This window comes from Sinocyclocheilus grahami, unplaced genomic scaffold (assembly GCF_001515645.1).
Source record: "Sinocyclocheilus grahami isolate Dianchi unplaced genomic scaffold, SAMN03320097.WGS_v1.1 scaffold485.1, whole genome shotgun sequence".
In the NCBI taxonomy this organism is placed as follows: Eukaryota; Metazoa; Chordata; class Actinopteri; order Cypriniformes; family Cyprinidae; genus Sinocyclocheilus; species Sinocyclocheilus grahami.
Genome location: NW_015505664.1, coordinates 663,134 through 684,923, shown reverse-complemented (window position 1 = coordinate 684,923; position 21,790 = coordinate 663,134). Strand labels below are relative to the sequence as shown.

General features: G+C 34.4%; 1 protein-coding gene and 1 long non-coding RNA gene across 2 annotated transcripts in view; one reads left to right on the top strand and one right to left on the bottom strand.

Moving 5' to 3' along the window:
• Nucleotides 1-21,790, bottom strand: part of LOC107553911 (cadherin-22) — a 198,796-nt gene that overhangs the window by 112,243 nt on the left and 64,763 nt on the right. The window lies entirely within an intron of this gene.
• The window catches only part of LOC107553912 (uncharacterized), a 23,709-nt gene continuing 22,705 nt past the window's right edge, over nucleotides 20,787-21,790 (top strand). The window contains exon 1 of the long non-coding RNA XR_001605004.1: nucleotides 20,787-20,914. This is a non-coding gene — a long non-coding RNA (uncharacterized lncRNA). The remainder of the gene's footprint in view (nucleotides 20,915-21,790) is intronic.

Below are 21,790 nucleotides of genomic sequence, written 5' to 3'. Positions count from 1 at the left end.
AAAGCCCCTAAAAAACTCCATTATGACTTCAAAACACACACTCGCAAATATGCCAATCAAAAGAATCAGTCAATCAATCATAATCACGCTTTTGCATTTCATTGATCTAACGTAATATTTTTCATGTTTCCAATTAGTCTGCAATGTTCTTGTCTCGAAGAGGCAACTTCAAAGGAATGTTGTTTATTCCCTTTCGCCTCAAAGAAAAACTATTTAGGGCAAGTCAAGCTGGTTTTTGACTATCTAAAGTTTCCTAGTAGGCCTGACCAAATGCACATGATAAATTATAAACCATTTCTATCAAATATTTTCTCTGGCTGAATGCAATCTTCTGAAGCAGTTCTCCAACTGTTTGCTCACAACTCTCAACCCTTGGGCAGTTAACAGAGAAAAAGCACAAGCTAGTTCAACTTTTCCCTCTAGTTATAAACTCGTTGAAATTTTCATGATGAGTTTACACAATTAAGATGTGGTATGGAGTGTGAACGTGTTGACTAAAGGATCTGGCTCTTTGGGGTCGTCCGTTCTCGGCTGTTGTAGAACAACGTCAATTAGTGAATATCTGCGGAAAGGTCAGTAGTGTAACGCCAACGCCGGTCTGATACAGTCATAATGCCTCCGCTACCACCCAAAATGCTATTGGCAAGCCGGACGCACTCATTCGTGACCTATTAGGTCGTGGATTGATTATAAAACATGGCTGCTACTTCTCATCAGATGCCAGCCGGAGAGCAGAGGCCGTGACAGCTGGCAACCAGAGCCAGAGAGGAGACTGATCACCGCCGAGTGATGGGCTTCAGGCCAGACAAAGAGAAAGAGACCACGCTCTCTCTCTCCTCCGACAATCTCCTTTTCACCTGCACGACATCCATCGCTTTAATGGGAATCACTGACTGCCTATTAGCCGCTCCTGCACAAACAGCCACAAACACACAGCACTAGCGCTGCTCCAGCTTTGGGATCGCAAAAATAGAGCTGCATGTCACAAACAACTCGCCCTTTGTGGACTTTTGTAACATTAGCAATGCCTTCACTGTCAGTTTTGATCAATTTAATGCATCCTTGCTAAATAGAAATATTAATATATTATTAGTATTTTTTATATGCTACTGACCCCAAACATTTGAATGGTAATGTTTAATGGTTTCCACAAAAATATGAAGCATCACAACTCATTGTCAACATTTATAATAATAAGAACTGTTTCTTGGCCAGCTTATAAGAATTATTTCTGAATGATCATGCTAATAAATTAAAATAATTGAAGAACTGAAATAATACTAAAATAACATCAATAATTACATAATTTAAATATATTTGAATATATAGTTATACTATTTAAACCAGTAAAATTGTATACAATAACAACAACAACATAATAATAATAATAATAATAATAATAATGTATGAATAATTTATCTTAATAATGGGTAATATTTATTATTGTTATAATACTATTTATTATTAATTATAAATTTAAATTTAAATTACCTGAATAATTGTTTAAGTTAATACTATAATAATTTCGATATATAGAATAAATTATACTTAAACGTATAATATAACAGCATTGATAATAACCAGAAATTATTCTTGAACAGCAAATCAGTATATTTCAATGATTTCTTAAGTGTGACACTGAAGACTGGAGAAATTACGCTGAAAATTCAGCTTTGATTACAGCAATCAAGTACATTTTACAATTTATTCACATAGAATACAGTTATTTTGAATTGCAATAATATTTCACAATTTTACTGGTTTAACCTTGGTGAACATAAGATACAACAAGTAACCTTTTAATAGGAATCACTGACTGCCTATTAGCTGCTCCTGCACAAACGGCCACAAACACAGCACTTGTTAACACTCTTATATACGTATTTCTTCCAACTTTGGGAATCTCAACAAATAGAGCCGCATGTCAGAAACGGCCTGCCTTTGTCAAAGTAGCTCAAAGTATTAAATGAGAAGAGATCCAAAACATCAGACTGATTAAACTCTGGGAGGATTTAAAAAAGAAAAACAGTATTTGGAAACCAATAGCCTGAGGTTAATAAGCTGTGCGGGCCCTCTTCTCCGGCTGTGCGATGTTTTGATGTGTCATCCGATTATACGTTTGCCAAGCGCTCCCCGAAGCATGTATCAACGCATGAAAGCTCTCATCAAAGCCCAGACCACATGCACTTCTAATTAATGGTCAACCGATATTGGTTTTTTGACAGCCGATGCCGATATCTTGGAAAGCAGGGGGACCGATAGCCGATATAAAGCCGATATAATTTGTTTTTAGAAATTTGAAATCAATTGACAATGAATAAAAAAAATAAATGTGTAAAATAAGCATACTTATACTTTAGATGACAAAGTATTTTTCACAAATAAATACATATAATTAAAAAGGAAGTAAACACTGTAACCAACAGAGCACTCAGTATTCTGGGAAGTTTTTGGGCATTGGGAATCATATTTTTCAAATAAAGCCAGGTTAACACTCATTTTACATACAGCACACAGAGAAAATGACATGAATATGACAGTGGGCAAATGCATAAAGTGCAACATAATTTGAAATCATGAGTTTAAAGTTTAAAGCATTCAATTCACACGGGCCGACCGTCACACAGAGAACACGCGATCGTGCTGGATAAAAATGCACACTTCACAAGATCTCACTGCTGGATTCGACTAAGTTTGCAAGGTTTGTGAAATTAAATGTTCATTAGTCATTCTAAGATTTGTTTAAATTATATAAATGCGTATTTGCTTAATGCTGATGGCAAACGAGAAAGTATTATAATGTTTGCCTTTCTATTACTAATAATATAAAAGCAATCGTTATATTACCTTTTGTATACATTAATTCCTTTGTTTAACCGTTCTATCTGATTATTAGACAGACTTCTATCCGTATTAGACAGAACTGTTAACAATGACAGTAAACAAGGGAGAATGTGAGCACTGTGTGCTCAGGTGCTGCCACTCTCAGCGCCATTCAAAATAAAAGTCCCGCCTCGAACACATCGGCCAAGCAGAAAAACTTATCGACCGATGCCGATATTTGAAAAATGCCAAGTATCGGCCGATATATCGGCCTTGGCGATATATCGGTCGACCACTACTTCTAATGACTCCATTGATGTATGGTTTGTTAGGATAGGACAATATTTGGCCGAGATACAACTATTTGAAAATCTGGAATCTGAGGGTGCAAAAAAATCTAAATATTGAGAAAATCAGCTTTAAAGTTGTTCAAATGAAGTTCTTAGCAATGCATATTACTAATCAAACATTAAGTTTTGATATATTTATGGTAGGAAATTTACACAATATCTTCATGGAACATGATCTTTACTTAATATCCCAATGATTTTTGGCATAAAAGAAAAATCTATAATTTTGACCCACACAATGTTTTTTTTTTGGCTATTGCTACAAATATACCCCAGCGACTTAACACTGCTTTTGTGCTCCAGGGTGAGATTTAATAATGACAGATATGTAATATGGCATATTTAATGAGCTAACTACTCACAAGATTTTAGAAAAAGAAGAATTACCATATTTATTATATTACATTTTATCATTTTATTTATTATATTATTTATAATTACATATATTTATAATGATTACTTATTATTATTATTATTATTATTATTATTATTACATATTTTTGTACATATTTATAATATTATTTATAATATATATTAACAACATTTAAACCAGTATAATTATTTAATATTAATTAATTAATTAATTATAATATTATAATTAATTATTTTATTAATAATAATACTAATAATAATAATAATAGTTGTTGTTGTTATGATTTATGTTATTATTGTTATTTTCTAATATTTATTATGTGTATAATATAATAATATATTATAATTATTAAAAGTCTCTCTCTCTCTATATATATATATATTTATTTAATTTAAATTTTTTTATTTTCTATTCACAACATATGAATAACTGCTATTTTTATTATTATTACTATTATTATACAGTCAACATATACTGTTTTAGAGCAAACTATATCGTTATATCACAATTTATTATTGTTAAAAATTTATTGTATACTGCAATGAATTCAAATGAATATTAATTGAATACATTTTGAATAATTGTCAGATACGGCACAGGGGATTTAAATGAAGCATCGTTAGCCTTAAAACATGCCAACCAGCATGAAGGTTATAGCAGCTATATAAATTATTATCCACTGTATGCATAAACATTAAATTCAAAATGCATAAATAAATCCCCAACGTTTTCTCCCAAACACAGCTGCCCTTCGATAATGATTCAGTATTAGCGCCGCATACAAGATAATCACGTCACGCACATAAACCCAAATATTTGGGAACGCGGCATCAATTAGCAGCACTCACAAACACCTGGACAAGCCTCAATACCTCTAGTGTCGCCTCACTCTTCCATTTGGCTGCAACTCTGAGCTTTAGAGACCAGCTATTATGGCCTGCAATGGGGATCCGGTTAGAAGTAGCCCTTGTCCAAGACACGCTGTTTCCTTGGCAGAGTGGAGTGAGCGTTTTGGAGGGGCCGGAGCGGAGCGGGGGTGAAAGTGGACTCGATTGGCAGACGGTGGCGGCTGTAATGGATTGAGCATGAAGAGTAAATGGTGCTGTAGCGTATGCTGCCTTTCATTAAGCTGCGTGTTTGCTTACAGGAAGTTATTAGAGGAGACATATATTGTCACAGCCTTAGAAAAGCCGCATGGCTAATTACACTAATTGTAGTTTGCTGCTGCCTCCTCCCACATCCTCTCTATATCCCTTCCTTCCTGTACAACTGTTACCAACAGAATCTTCACAAAAACCTTTTTTTATACACTATTGGTCAAAATTTGGAATTATATAATGTTTTTGAAATAAGTCTCTTCTGCTCATTAAGGCTGTATTTATTTTATCAAAAATACAGTAAAGATTGTGAAATATCTTTTTTTGTATGTGAACTTTTCTATGTGGATCTATGTTAAAATGTAATTTATTCCTGTGATGCGCAGCTGTATTTTCAGCATCATTCCTCCAGTCTTCAGTGTCACATGATCTTCAGAAATCAGTATAATATGCTGCTTTGCTGCTCAAGAAACATTTCTGATTATTATCAATGTTGAAAATAGATGTGCTGCTGAATATTGTTGTAGAAACAGTGATACGTTTCAGGATTCTCTGATGATCTGAAAGTTCAAAAGAACAGAACGCAGCATAATTTTTAATCTTACTGACCCCAGACTTTTGAATGGTAATTTATCAGTTTCCACGAAGCAGCATCTGTTTTCAACATTGATAATAATCAGAAATCAGCATATTAGAATGATTTCTGAAGATCATGTGACACTGAGACTGGAGTAATGATGCTGAAAATGCCGTTTTGATCACAGAAATAAATTACATTTTACTATATATTCACATAGAAAATATTTTATATTAAAACTAGATGGGTAAAGTTTGTAGACAAACTTTAAGTTGGCTCAAAAAAGCCTAGTCAGAAAGTTTGAAGTAGTTTTAAAAGCTTGCCGTCTGAAAGTATTCAGTTTGAAGTAGTTTAAAAATTTAAATATGTTTTAAGATTAAAGTTTGAATGTTTTCAAGGCAATACAGTCTATCAGAAAAATAGATATAAAACATATTGCTAGGGTACCTGGGGTGGTTGCTATGCTGTTTCTAGCATGACTAGCATGTTGCTAACATGTTTTTTAGCATGATTATCATGTTGCTAGCATGATTAGCATGTTACTAGCATGTTTCTAACATGGTTAACATGTTGTTAGCATGATTATTTCTAGCATGATTAACGTGTTACTAGCATGTTGTTAGCATAATTAGCAAGTTACTAAAATGTTGTTAACATGATTAACATGTTACTAGCATGGTGTTACCATTTTGTTACCATGAGTAGCAAGTTACTAGCATGTTGTCAACATGATTAGCAAGTTACTCGCATGTTACTAGCATGATTTAGCATGATTAGCAAGTTACTAGCATTTTGTTAGCATGATTCTAGCATGACTAGTAAGTTACTAGCAAGTTGTTAACATGATTGGCAAGTTACTAGCATGTTACTAGCATGTTATCAACATGATTAGCAAGTTACTAGCATGTTGTTAGCATGATTAGCATGTTACTAGTATGGTGTTAACATGAGTAGCAAGTTACTAGCATGTTGTTAACATGATTATCAAGTTTACTAGCATGATTCTAGCATTATTAGCATGTTGCTAGCATGTTTCTAACAGGATTAGCAAGTTACTATCATTTTGCTATCATGGTTAATATGTTACTAGCATTTTGTTAGCATGATTAGCATGTTACTAGTATGGTGTTAACATGAGTAGCAAGTTACTAGCATGTTGTTAACATGATTATCAAGTTTACTAGCATGATTCTAGCATTATTAGCATGTTGCTAGCATGTTTCTAACAGGATTAGCAAGTTACTATCATTTTGCTATCATGGTTAATATGTTACTAGCATTTTGTTAGCATGATTAGCATGCTAATAGCATGTTGCTAGCATGATTCTAGCATAATTAGCAAGTTACTAGCATGATTAACATGTTAAAACAGCATATTGCTAGCATGATTCTAGCATAATTAGCAAGTCACTAGCATGTTTCTAGCATGGTTAGCATTTTACTAGCATGTTGCTAGCATGATTAGCAAGCTACTACCATGATTAGCATGTTGCTAGCATTGCTAAAATGATTATTCTACGGCTTTGTTGCAACAGCTTGTTTTGTAACCTTTATTTTTAAGAGTGTACTTCAGAAGCTTCTATGCTGTTCGCATCTTTCTCGCCCTATTATTTTCTCTCTCTCAGGCTTTTCTCCCTGCCAGCAGCACAATTACTCAGTGGCTCGTCTCACGGGTGACTGGCAGGAGTGGAAGCCCTGGCGCTGACCGGTGATCATGGCCTTCCAGCTGACAGCTGTCCACGAGCTCCTCGGGGCCCTCACCGGGGGCCGGGGGCCTCTGCTTTACTGCTGCCAACCAGGGGTCAGAGTTTGGGTGGCTGGCTTCAGCATTTAACCCCTGCTGGTACAAACCGTGACTACAGTAAATCACATGTTACACAGGCCTACAGAACAACACGGAGGTCTAGAATACCTGCAGAGGTGTATAAATGCACTCTATAGCAAATCTCAACTGCATGTTTTTTGTCACAAATACCATCTACAATATTGCTCGGCTCTTTATGTAAAGTTATCAATTTTTATCTGCATGCATACAATATACTCATATCTGGCGATCTATACTATATAGCAAACCTCAACTGCATGATTGCTTGTTTCATTGCAAAATGTAACTTACTCGCATGTTACTAGCATGATTAACATGTTACTATCATAATGCTAGCATGTTGCTAGCCTGTTTCTAGCATGATTAGCAAGTTACTAGCATTTTGTTAGCATGATTCTAGCATGACTAGTAAGTTACTAGCAAGTTGTTAACATGATTGGCAAGTTACTAGCATGTTACTAGCATGTTATCAACATGATTAGCAAGTTACTAGCATGTTGTTAGCATGATTAGCATGTTACTAGTATGGTGTTAACATGAGTAGCAAGTTACTAGCATGTTGTTAACATGATTATCAAGTTTACTAGCATGATTCTAGCATTATTAGCATGTTGCTAGCATGTTTCTAACAGGATTAGCAAGTTACTATCATTTTGCTATCATGGTTAATATGTTACTAGCATTTTGTTAGCATGATTAGCATGTTACTAGTATGGTGTTAACATGAGTAGCAAGTTACTAGCATGTTGTTAACATGATTATCAAGTTTACTAGCATGATTCTAGCATTATTAGCATGTTGCTAGCATGTTTCTAACAGGATTAGCAAGTTACTATCATTTTGCTATCATGGTTAATATGTTACTAGCATTTTGTTAGCATGATTAGCATGTTACTAGTATGGTGTTAACATGAGTAGCAAGTTACTAGCATGTTGTTAACATGATTATCAAGTTTACTAGCATGATTCTAGCATTATTAGCATGTTGCTAGCATGTTTCTAACAGGATTAGCAAGTTACTATCATTTTGTTATCATGGTTAATATGTTACTAGCATTTTGTTAGCATGATTAGCATGCTAATAGCATGTTGCTAGCATGATTCTAGCATAATTAGCAAGTTACTAGCATGATTAACATGTTAAAACAGCATATTGCTAGCATGATTCTAGCATAATTAGCAAGTCACTAGCATGTTTCTAGCATGGTTAGCATTTTACTAGCATGTTGCTAGCATGATTAGCAAGCTACTACCATGATTAGCATGTTGCTAGCATTGCTAAAATGATTATTCTACGGCTTTGTTGCAACAGCTTGTTTTGTAACCTTTATTTTTAAGAGTGTACTTCAGAAGCTTCTATGCTGTTCGCATCTTTCTCGCCCTATTATTTTCTCTCTCTCAGGCTTTTCTCCCTGCCAGCAGCACAATTACTCAGTGGCTCGTCTCACGGGTGACTGGCAGGAGTGGAAGCCCTGGCGCTGACCGGTGATCATGGCCTTCCAGCTGACAGCTGTCCACGAGCTCCTCGGGGCCCTCACCGGGGGCCGGGGGCCTCTGCTTTACTGCTGCCAACCAGGGGTCAGAGTTTGGGTGGCTGGCTTCAGCATTTAACCCCTGCTGGTACAAACCGTGACTACAGTAAATCACATGTTACACAGGCCTACAGAACAACACGGAGGTCTAGAATACCTGCAGAGGTGTATAAATGCACTCTATAGCAAATCTCAACTGCATGTTTTTTGTCACAAATACCATCTACAATATTGCTCGGCTCTTTATGTAAAGTTATCAATTTTTATCTGCATGCATACAATATACTCATATCTGGCGATCTATACTATATAGCAAACCTCAACTGCATGATTGCTTGTTTCATTGCAAAATGTAACTATATTTTCGTCTAGCTCTAATCTGCTAAATGCAACTATAAGGCATGAAGACATTTAGATATTATAAACATTAACAATATAATTTTCCGTAAAACTGCTTTGAAATGATACGAAAGCGTCATGAAAATAAATTTCTGACTATTTGAGTCAAAAGTGACGCATGAAATCACATGCAACCATGACAAAACGTTATTTTCAAATGTGTTTCATTTTGTCAATGGAATCAAAGGAGTGACAAAAAAACTGATGCAGCTTAACAAAAAAAAATATATATATATATATTTTATGGTTTTAGCAGACACTTTTACCCAAAGTGACTTACAGTGCATTCAGGCTATACATTTTTACCAGTATGTGTGTCTCCGAAGAGAAAGCAAAACTTGAAATCGCATCATATGACCCCTTTAAGACTTATTAGTCACAGACTTTATTTTGAATATAAGTGCACTTCATCTTAATAGACTGGCAGATTTGTTTTCACTTGTCAACTTAACTTAAAGTTCAACCAAACACACTTTTATTAAAAGACACAATCTATGCAAACCAGCCCTGATATCTTATGCAGTGAAAATGTATCTTGTTTCAATAACTTTTTGATATTTTCACAAGAAAATAAGGCAAAAGTGGCAATTAAAAAACAGTGGCAGTGAAATAAAATAAGTTGAAACAATACTGACATTGCTAAAAAAAAATTAAAAAAATATGTAATATAAATATATAATATAATAAAATATAATTATGTAACAAATACATAATAAACAAATAAACAAAACTGCTAAAAATGACAAGAACATTACTAAAACTGATCATATAAAAATAAAAGCCATCTTAAAATATTAATACATATTATAATAGCATATGAATAATACTAAAATAACAGGACAGGAAGTAGAAAAATAATGCATTTCCATGCATTTCCAGGAAAAAATTCTCAAATATTAATTTTGTTCAAACACACACACACACACACGTTTATTTCTGTGAATTGTGGTTACCTTCCATAGACTTCTATATATACAATATTTTTTATCCCCAACCCAACCCTAACCCTAAACTCCTTACAGAAAACCTGTCTGCATTGTTTTTACTATTTATGTATTTACTATTTTTAATATATATCTTTTTTTTCCCTCTTGGGGACCGCAGGCTGTTCCCACAATGTCAACAATTTCAGGTTTTACTCTCCTTGTGAGGACATTTGGTCCCCACAATGTAGCATAAACAAGTACACACACACACACACACACACGTTCCATAGGCATAATGGTTTTCATACTGTACAAACTCTATTTTCTATCACCCTACACCGAAACCTTACCCCTTACAGAAAACTTTCTGCATTTTTAGATTAAAAAAAAAACACATTTAGTATGTTTTAAGCCTTTTGAATTACACAGACACTGAAAGAGTCCTCATAAATCACCTTCACATTGTAATACCTCTGTCATACCCATGTCATTATACAAATTTGTGTCCCCGTAAACCAAAAAAACTAAAGGACTTTAAAATCAAAACAAAAACAACCAATGTAAAAATGAGCAGCGCCCATGATCTGAGCAGTGATCTGGGCTTATTGCAGCTTTAATTAGCCGTCAGACGAGCATGAGACCTCACAGACAGATCACAGCGTCAACACTAGCATCGACAGCATCCGCGATTAGCGCTAGCGTCTCATTTTGCCCTTGACAGGGTGTTTACAGCCCCTCTGCATTTGCTGTCAGCTCGCATCGGAACGCACAACAGTTTGTCCCTGACATATCGTCAGAAATCATGATAAAGCGCACAGACGTCAAGAACGTAATTTAATTTGATTTGAAACAAATGCAGCCACTTCATACACATCTCCAGCTGTCTGAATACTAATATCAGTGCACTCAAAACAAACAGAATGCATCTCTGATCGAGAGACAAGACATTTATAAAACAAACAAATAAACATTAATTAAAGCAATATAGAAATATACATTTTAAAATTCACATAACATTTCTAGAACTTAAACTAAAATGAAAACTGAAAGAAAAAAGACACAACATTAATAACGAAGTACTAAAATGACTAAAACTAACACTGAAATGAACATGAAAGCAATATATAAATATTTAAAATATATTCAAAATTTCACATAAAATCACTAAAACTTAAACTAAAATATAAAATACTAAATTAATAAATTCATGCTTACAACTTACATGGAAATATAGAAATATTACTATTGAATGTCAAAATCACAAAATTACTAAAACAAAAGAAAATTACAAAGAAAACTGAAAATATAAAACTCAATATTAATATTTATTTTGAAGTATTATAATTACAAAAACTAACACTAAAATAAGCATTAAATCAATACAGAAATATTAAAAATAATAAATAAAATAACAAATAATAAAATAATAAATAAAATGTCAAAATAAAATATCAATGAAAAAAATCACATACAATCACTAAAATGTAAACTAAAAATAAAATGAAAACATAAAATTCAAAATCAACTTACTAACTAAAACTGAAATAAGCATTAAAGCGATTTAGAAATATTAAAAATAATTTTAAACAAATAAAAAAGAGTGCACAGATGAGAAGAATACAACTGAATTTGATTAGAAACAAATGCAGCCACTGCATACACATCTGCAGCTGTTTGAATCCTGACATCAGTGCACTCAAAACAAACAGAATGCATCTCTGATCGAGAGAAAAGACGTTTCTAGTGATTGACTTGAATATGGACTTGAAAAATGCACATTTTAGATCGACTTGTGCATTTCTGGGGAACTGTTAGGATGCTGTTGCCATTTCAGTGCACCAGCATTAAAAAGTGTAGGACTTTGTTAATGCGTTAATATTTCAAAGCCTCAACACAATTGCATACTCAAAATCAGTCTCATGTATTGATTCCAAAGAAAGGAACGAACGTCTAAATTGCAGCGCTGAATGAGATTCTGTCATGATGCATAGCGCCACGAAAGCGTCCAAATGAAAACCGCAGGCTTGATAAAGCACAAACGTATCCAGCAAAACAGCACCTTTTGTAGCAGAATAAATAAGCCAGCGAAAGCCTATTGTGTGAGTCCTCTACAGAGGCTAAATCTCAGCTATTCAGGCTGCATTGTGCATAAACAATTCAATCGTGAGCCACCGTCAACACGAGGAAAGAGGGGAGGCAACACCGTATCTGACCACTTCATCCTCAATCTCCATGTGCAACTCTGAGAGCATCTCTTCCACAATGCAGTTCATTTTCTGCATGTCAGCCGCACAGCTGGAACATCTCATGCTGCATCTCTGCTGAGAGGAGCGGCTGGCCACAAGATTCCCATTAGGCCAAGATTCGGTCAGCGAGGCCTGAGCTCTCACCTTTAGCCCATCAGCTGACCGCCTCTGGAGCAGGGAGGGGGAAATAAGCTGGGACTAGACAAACGCAGCAGACTTAATTGAGGGGCTCAGGGATGCAGCTTGACTTGTTTCCACACGCTGGGGAAAATAAGGCAAACAGGCCAAGAAATGCTCCGGCAAACGGTGGAAATCCACTCTCCTGTGACCTCCAGAGCCGCACGCATGACGACCGGTGAGGAAATGAAAACCATAGGACAGGTCATCTGGATAAGGACTGTACTGCCACGCAGCATTCAGAATAACTGAGTAACTCTGGCTCTTTTTTTATTTAAAAAGTGTGAGTTTAATTTGAATTGGCAGACAGGAATCAAATTGACAGGTTGTTAGCAAAAGATTAAAAAAAACTAAATATGAGTTAGTGGTATTTGGAATTAAATAAAATATGAATATTAGACGAAAAAAAAACAACCTTGAAAGGCTGTCTTGGCAACTAACCTTTAAATGAATAAGTTTAAGTGCTAAAATTACTAAAACAACCATTAAAGGAATACAGAAACATAAAAACAAATACAATTTAAAAAAAGACAAAATCACAAAATGATTAGAACTAAACTAAAATTCAAATGAAAAGATGAAAATGAATAAGTTTAAGCTGAAGTATTTCAATTACTAAAACTAGCACTGAAATAACTGAAGAAATAACAAAATATTACAAAAAATACATAATTAAATTGTTTACTTAGCAAAATGCTTTAAATTGATTTAATGTTACAAAAAAAATCTAATAAATGCTGTACTTTTTACATTTCTACTCAAAGAATCCTGAAAAACACAAATGTATCACAAAGGTTTCCACAAAAATATTGTGCAGCACATCTATTTTCAGCATTGCTAATAATCAGAAATGTTTCTTGAGCAGCAAATCAGTATATTATACTGATTTCCAAAAGAACCAGCAAAATGCTGTTTAAAGAAGTCAAACAGCAGGAAGTCGACTTCCCAAAGGTATTTTGATTCGACTACTCAACTGCAGCACCGTGGCAAAATAAATTATGCAAGTTATGAATCCAAATTCATGCGATGAGAGAGAAACCCGAGTGGCGTAAAATAACAGAAAACACGACTGACAGTCAACACATCTTTCTAGTGCGTCGACAACAAACATGAAGCACAACAAGTGCAGTTCAATACATTATGTATAATGTAAAATTGATGGTAGTTTTACAGTTTTGACTGGAGTGTTTGAATACAAATTAACGTGATTTCTATGTGCGTCTCGCTCTAGATACACAATCTATTTGTCTAAATAGCACGCACAGCCTCCGCTTTATCCTCGCTGACTTTCTCAGCGGGCTATGACTGTGCAAACAATCCCATAAATTAGGAGAGGAGCTGATAAATATCTTTAAAGCAAATTTACGAGCAAAACCACCCATTCAAAAACACCCCCAACAAACAGACAATATGGGCCAAATTTCAGCATATTCTACCCTGCTATAAAAGGCTAACTCTGTCCTGAATACACAATGAGTCTCCGGTGTGATGTCCTCTCTATATTCTACCCAGAAGAACTAAAACCTCGTCCGCACAGAATGCTAATGACACACTATCTGGCTGCTTTAGGAGCTCTAGTCTCACAAAAATTGCACTGCATCACACCATACTGAATTACTGTCACATGCATATTCATTTATGGTATTAAAGGAATAGTTCAACCAAAAATTAAAATCTGCTGACAGTATACTCACCCTCAAGCCATCCAAGATGTAGATGAGTTTGTTTCTTCATCAGATTTGGAGAAATGTAGCATTGCATCACTTTCTCAGCAATGGATGCTCTGCAGTGAATGGGTGCCGTCAGAATGAGAGTCCAAACAGCTGATAAAAACATCACAATAATCCACAAGTAATCCACAGCACTCCAGTCCATCAGTTAACATCATATGAAGCCAATAGCTGCATGCTTGTAAAAATCAAATCCAGCACTAAGAAATTTTAGTGTCACTTCTGGCTAAAATATGTGTCCATAAACCATAATAACAGTGAAAAAGTCCATCTCCTGTTGTCTCTCACATCAAAATCTAGCCACATATTTGTTTAGACTCTTTTGGACTGTTTTGGCTTGTAAACGGTGCTTGAAACTGTGCAGATTTCTCTCCTGATTCAGACGAGAAGATTTTTATTATGGACTCATATCTTAGCCAGAAGCAATGGTTTGAAGTTAAAACATCTTAATGATGGATTGGTTTCTTTTGGCATCTCAGTTCATTAACTAATGGACTGGAGGGGTGTGGATTACTTGTGGATTATTGTGGTGTTTTTATCAGCTGTTTGGACTCTCATTCTGACGGCACCCATTCACTGCAGAGGATCCACTGGTGATCAAGTGACTGAATGCTACATTTCTCCAAATCTGATTAATCTACATCTACAAATTCATCTATATCTTGGATGGCCTGAGGGGTGAGGACATTTTCAGCTAATTTTAACTATTCCTTTAAATATGCAACATGTTTGCTTGCTTGCTTGCTTTCTTTTCATTAGAAAATACTCAAATTACACTGCAGATCCTGCAGTCTCGTGTATGTGAGGGATCTGACACTTGTCGTGGCAATATTTGTCCATGAGAACAACACTGTGAATTGCTGAATTGAAATACAGTATGGGAGATTGAGACTCTGTTAAACTCATGGTCCCTGCTGTGTAGAAATCTACCATTACCGGCTGGTTGTCCCACCTGACCTGCAACACCAGCGAAGAAGAACAGGCTTGATGTCTTATTGACCCGTGAGCCCTATTTCTCCAAATCTGATTAATCTACATCTACAAATTCATCTATATCTTGGATGGCCTGAGGGTGAGGACATTTTCAGCTAATTTTAACTATTCCTTTAAATATGCAACATGTTTGCTTGCTTGCTTGCTTTCTTTTCATTAGAAAATACTCAAATTACACTGCAGATCCTGCAGTCTCGTGTATGTGAGGGATCTGACACTTGTCGTGGCAATATTTGTCCATGAGAACAACACTGTGAATTGCTGAATTGAAATACAGTATGGGAGATTGAGACTCTGTTAAACTCATGGTCCCTGCTGTGTAGAAATCTACCATTACCGGCTGGTTGTCCCACCTGACCTGCAACACCAGCGAAGAAGAACAGGCTTGATGTCTTATTGACCCGTGAGCCCACCGAACACATAAAGACAGACCTGCAATACATCTACAGCCGGCACTGAGACTCACGAGGGACCCGTCACAGCGGCAGTGTTTATCCTACACCACCACAAGAAAATCCATCATCTCTGGATGTTATTACAGTATGGATGATGCAGAATGCGGAAGCAATATGATTAATGCCAATGAGATTATTGCAAGAAGCATTTTTCAGTAAATATATTGGAAAAATATTTTTTAATTAAATGCATATGCATAAATATTTACCTTAACTATTTAACTATGGCATTTCAAAACATAAAAAATGCAACGACATTTAAGTTGCATTTTCAGTGCCGCTTGAAAGACTTATTTTTGTTACCTTTACTGTATATATTGACTTTAACATTAAAATCACCATTACATGAAAATTCGATTTTCTAAATGCATGGTGTAGATCACAATGTAAACGATCCATGTATGCGTTTTTATTTTTTTTTATGTAAAAAACAAAAACAAATTGTAAACCCCAAACCAAAACTAGCATCACCATCACATTTCTCAAAGTGGCTGCTTGACCAAAGATAAAAAAAAATAAAAAATAAAGAAATAAAGTCAGCACACCATGGCTCCAAAAATAACTACATTACACATTTTTTGGAGCCTAATTGTAAACCCCAAACCAAAACTAGCATCACCATCACATTTCTCAAAGTGGCTGCTTGACCAAAGATAAAAAAAATAAAGAAATAAAGTCAGCACACCATGGCTCCAAAAATAACTACATTACACATTTTTTGGAGCCATGGTGTGCCACATTTTTTTTTCTTCTGCTACAAAAAATTGTAATTAAAATGTCCTAACTGGATATTCACTCATACTGTGTCTGCTTAAGCTCCGCCCCTATAAGCTCACATTCATCTGCTTCCACTATTGATGGCCACGCCCACATCTCAACATCCAATCAGCAACAGATGCACAGAAAAATGTGACCGCCCTACATTTTTTTTCTTTTCAATTCTGATAAAAAAAGATCTGTCACTACTTTCTTTTTAATCACAACAATAAGCTGTACATTTCAAAATAGTAACACAAGGTATCATTTGCTAACATTAGTTAATTACATTAGTTAACATGAAATAAAAATGATCAATACTTCTACAGCATTTATTCATTTTAGTTCATGTTAATTTCTACATATACTACTGCATATTTGAATCTTTTAACATTGCTTAATGCAGCATCAATAAACAATTAATAATTAAATTGAGAATGTTCATTCAGAAATTGCTTGTAAACTTCACAAAGAAACAGATTAACACATTAAATGTAACTTTTAAGTAGAATTTTTAGGTAGAAAGACTAAAGTAGTCATTTCTAGTAAAATGTAGATCTAAAAAAAACAACAACTTGGTGTCGAAACAAGTTAGTAAATTTCACAAATTATAAAATCTGTTATATTTACAGTACAACTTTAAAAATATGTTTATTGTGATAAAATTATTACTTTGTATATATATATATATATATATATTGAATCACAGAAATGATTCAAACTGTAACATGATTTTAGCTACTGAAGTTGAAATAAAAACAATCATAACACTCTCATTCTTGAAAGTCGCTAATCTAATTACATGCTTATGGAAAATGATTTGCCAAATGATCTGACATTAAAAAGACTACTGATGAATAAAATCACATGAAGTGTATAATTGTGAATACTCTATCACTGATTTCTAGTCGCTCGAACACATCACATCTCCTGCGAACTCTGAACGCATCCCATGCTGCAGCACAGTCAGTCTCAACATGTAGCATCACACACACACACACACTTCAGCTCTCCAAATCACAGTCCTGAACACTGAGAGCTGCATGACCCGCTGCTACAATGACAGAGTAATCTCGGCACACAGTAGCACCTCTGTGTGAGTGCGCCGGGCTGCTATTACTTTGACCACGGTCATTAGACCTGTACGCTACTATTATTACCTTCATAAACAGCATTAAAGCCACACAGGCATCATTAGGCCACCCTCTGCGCGCTGGAATGGCCCCTCTGGAGCAGAAGATTTGAATTCTGCCAGAGCCTGATATCGTGAGCGATGTGTGTTGGGAAATCACGTTAGCGGCTTGTGCCGGGTCGCAATGTGCTTTCATTTGCAAGAAATGAGAACGGAATGAAACGTGTGTCGGCATGCAGAAAACTCCATTCAGTGACGTTTTACATGGAAACGCTCGATACGGCTGCATGGTTGCATTCTGTGCATGTCAGAAATCAAAAGCTGTTGTTATGATGAGCGGTCAGCTGATAAATACGATTTTGCAGCATTTTAAATGATGGCCACTGTGACAATCGTATTATTTGGATCAGGGTTATTGTAGTCAACTGAAACTATAATAATAATAATAATTTACACTATTTTATTTTAGTTTCCAAGGCAAAATTAATTATTTTGATTTTGCTTAACGTACTACAATAACTAAAATAAAAAAAGAATGAATAAAAATATAATTATAAAAACGTAAAAATACAAACTAATTCAAAATATCAATAAAAACTCAATTAGTATTCAAAATTCAAAATATTAATAAAAACTAAAAAGCACAACAAAATCACTAAAGCTGAAACTAAATTTAAAAAGTATATATAATATAATATATATATAAGCATTAATCAAAATATTCAACAAAACTGAGAAATAAAATAACAAATTAAAACTTTAATTAAAATTAAAATTAAAAATATATTTTAAAAACTCATTTAAACTATCAAACACTATAACTGTGTAGTTTTATATTCAAAATATTAATAAAAACTGACAAAACACATCAAAATTACTAAAAGAACTAAAATTAAAATGACAAATCTAAAAATAAAAACTAATTCAAAATATTAATAAAAACTGACAAAGAAATAACACAATTATCAAAACTTTAACTAAAATTAAAATGAAAAAATAAAAATAAACAAATTCAGAATATCAATAAAAAACTATAATAGTACAGTTTTTAATATTCAAAATACTAATAACAACTATATTATCTCAATGATACTAAAACAACACTGCTTTGGATATGTCTAAAAAAAATAACTATAAATAAAGTCAACATGAAACAATATTTAAAACATTTTAATTAAAGGGGAACATGATATCAAATGAAAAATTGTAATGTACAGCTTGATTTCATCAATCAGGAATTCATTGCATCATAAAAAGTGGAAGTTATGTACCAGAACAAAGTCAGAAAAATAAAAGGTATTCATGACTTCATCTGAAAATAAGAGTCTTCTCAGAGGCAGAGCAGAAAAACATTAATGAAAGATTATTCAAACAAAAACACCATTTTAATTTGGAAACAACATGCACCGAAAAGCACATTAAAAGGGTCAGTTTTGATTTTACGATGACATTTGGCTGCACAAACTGAGCATAAAAATGCTTTTGGAGATCGATTCCATATAATAACGATTACTCACAAAGGCTCGACTTCCTCTGGGAACCATTAAAAGCAGCTTCCCAAAAGCTATCTCTTCACAAAACAGGGCATTGTTGAGCGGGACAAAGTCATTTGTTGTCGTCTGAATACAGCGATATTTCTCAACATCTCAACAGCTATCTGATGGAATTACACTCTGAATAGGCTCTTCTAAAAATAATTAATTTCATATGAAGGGCCACATGTCCCTTTGTCACTAGTGAACCTTTCATCTGTCCCGCAACTGAAACCAATATGCAACCAAATCCCACAAAAAGCCAGAAACTGACGTTTGCTGGAGGTCTACGGAAAGCATTAACAAACGGTGTTATCTTTGATAGCAAAACGAGCAAAACGAGCGACTGCGGCATTCACAGCGCCTCCCATTCATTACGTGCATGAAGTAATGGGCCAAGAAGAGGGTGAAAAAGAGAAAAGAAGTATAAAGTGGACCTCATAGAGTAAAGGACAATTACAGGGCACATGACAACCTCTGTGTCGCCTCTTTTCATTTTTCTTAATTACCGGGCAAATATTCCTCCTCCTCTGCTTCATTAGGTCTTTTGTTGAGCGGTTAGAGATGTCAGACAGAAGATGGAGGGATAGACCGGCTCTGAAAACATTACAGATCGACTCCTGAGAGAGTGTTGCAGACCTACAGAAAGACTGGAAAGAGAAGGAATGAATGAGGAAAGAGCTTATTTCTGCAAACCACAAAATAAACTTCCTGATCAGATCTCATTTACTGCTAAATCGGTTGGCATTGCAGTGACCTAGAGAGCAAGAGCCAACACAATGCAAAGAGTTCAAGAAGTAGAGCATGCCGCAAGCAACACAAGGTCATGGGTTCGATTCCCAGGGAATACATTATCTGATATGACGCATATATTAAACGCAAGATGCTTTGGATAAAAGTGTTAATATAGTCAACTAAAACCATAAAAAAAACTTTTCATCACTTGAAATAAAAATAAATGTTAACTAAATACTATTATACTAGTTTTTATAAATTTTATTATTATTATTATTTTATTAATTTTTATTATATTATTTGTTTTTATTTTTTATTTATTTGTATTTTTTCCAAGTAAGTTTTTTTATGGTCTTAATTTTAATTTCAGTTTAGTTAACAATAACAACCCTGAAATAAAACTGAAATAAAAAATGAAAACTATATAGACATTTAAAAAAAATTAAAATGACAAAAACACTCAACAAAATTATTCAAATTTCAACAAAACAAAATGTAAACACAAAATAAAAAAAATAAAAGCTAATTATATTAATAAACTATTTATAAAAAAAATTATAAATATAAAAAGTTATAAATTAATACTATGATAATATCTAAATAATACCAAAACAACAGTGAATGCAACTCAGGCTATAACTCTATTTAAGGACAAATACTCATAAAAACTAAAAAGACTTGTTGATGTCTACCGCAGAATTAGTAATGTTGTGAAAATTAATCTATTTTTTTGGTAAAAGCTTGTTAAATTTGTCAGATGTCAACATGGACAGGTTGTGTGACGCCTCATCCTCAATAACCATGAACAAAAATAAACACAGAATAAAATAAAAAGTCAGACTAAGTTAAACACACATTAATTTGCAGTGAAGATGAATATGGCTTGTTTTGAATGTGTTCAAATATTAGTCAGCTGGCATAATGGAGCAAGGCTTCCAGTGCTGTGACTCCTGTTTGTTCTGAATAGAGAAACGCCATAGATCTGAACGTGCCCATGTGGGTACAAGCCAACGCCAGATGCAAGGCAGCACTAGATCACGCGCTGCAAAATAAAACAAATCATTGTTTGTAATGATGTGTCCAAACCTGCAGCAGAGTCCCGCTGGGGAGCCGAGAGAGAGAGGCTTTGCATGCGTTCACATCCACAGCACATTCATCATGCTGCAATGAGAGCAGTGTGTTCTCATTAGAGCCGCCGCTGAAGCTACACACCAAAGCAAACAAGACTTCCTCAGTCCTTAAAAACTTGCCAACTTGTAAGTCTTTTTATGTCTTATTTCTAATGGCCACATGCTTTAAAGTGTGTGCTAAAATCCTTTCAGCTTGCATGCAGACAACATCCCTTTTAAAGGAAGAGCATTCAGTCATCATTTACTTCTCCTCATGTTGTTAATAAACTGTGTAACTTTCTTATGCTGTGGAGCACAAAAGATGGTGAATTTTTTTGCAGCTCTTTTCTATATAATGATAGTTCAGCTCCTAAGGTTTTTATATATATATATATATATATATATTACATTATCTATCAAGGGCTGGGTATAAAGAAATATCTCAATTTTAATTGATTATAATTTTTATGAAACAATATTGATTCTTAAATGCCAAGAATTGGTTAGTCTAGCCTGTTTTCAGTTAATGGACGGAACGTTGAAGGGCACCTTCCATTCAATATATCACAATAAGCATTGTGCTTTGGTAATTGTAATATGAAACAAAGTGTCAGATTTCAAATTATGTCCATTGTATTGCAATATTCAAACAATAAATGCCATTTTGGCGCTGAGAGATCATCTGAACTGACAGATCGCTGTTGCGCCTCAGTGAACTGATCATCTTCTCCATTTTAATACTAGTTTCAGCACAAAATAAACATGACTAAACATCCGAAGGTAAGTTAAAAGAAAGAGTATAACTTTACAATCCGTAGCCTGTCTCATGTAGTCGCTCAATCAGTGTTTCAGCCGCGCAAAGACGTCAATATAACGGTATTAATATCAATATTTCAGTATTAATGTTCCCTCCTGGTGGAATGACTCTCTAATATTTTTGTATTCTATCTGTTTTCTTTTCATTTATTATACAATTAACAAAAGCAAAAAATACCTCTAACACTAGCTTGCTCTATTCTTTTT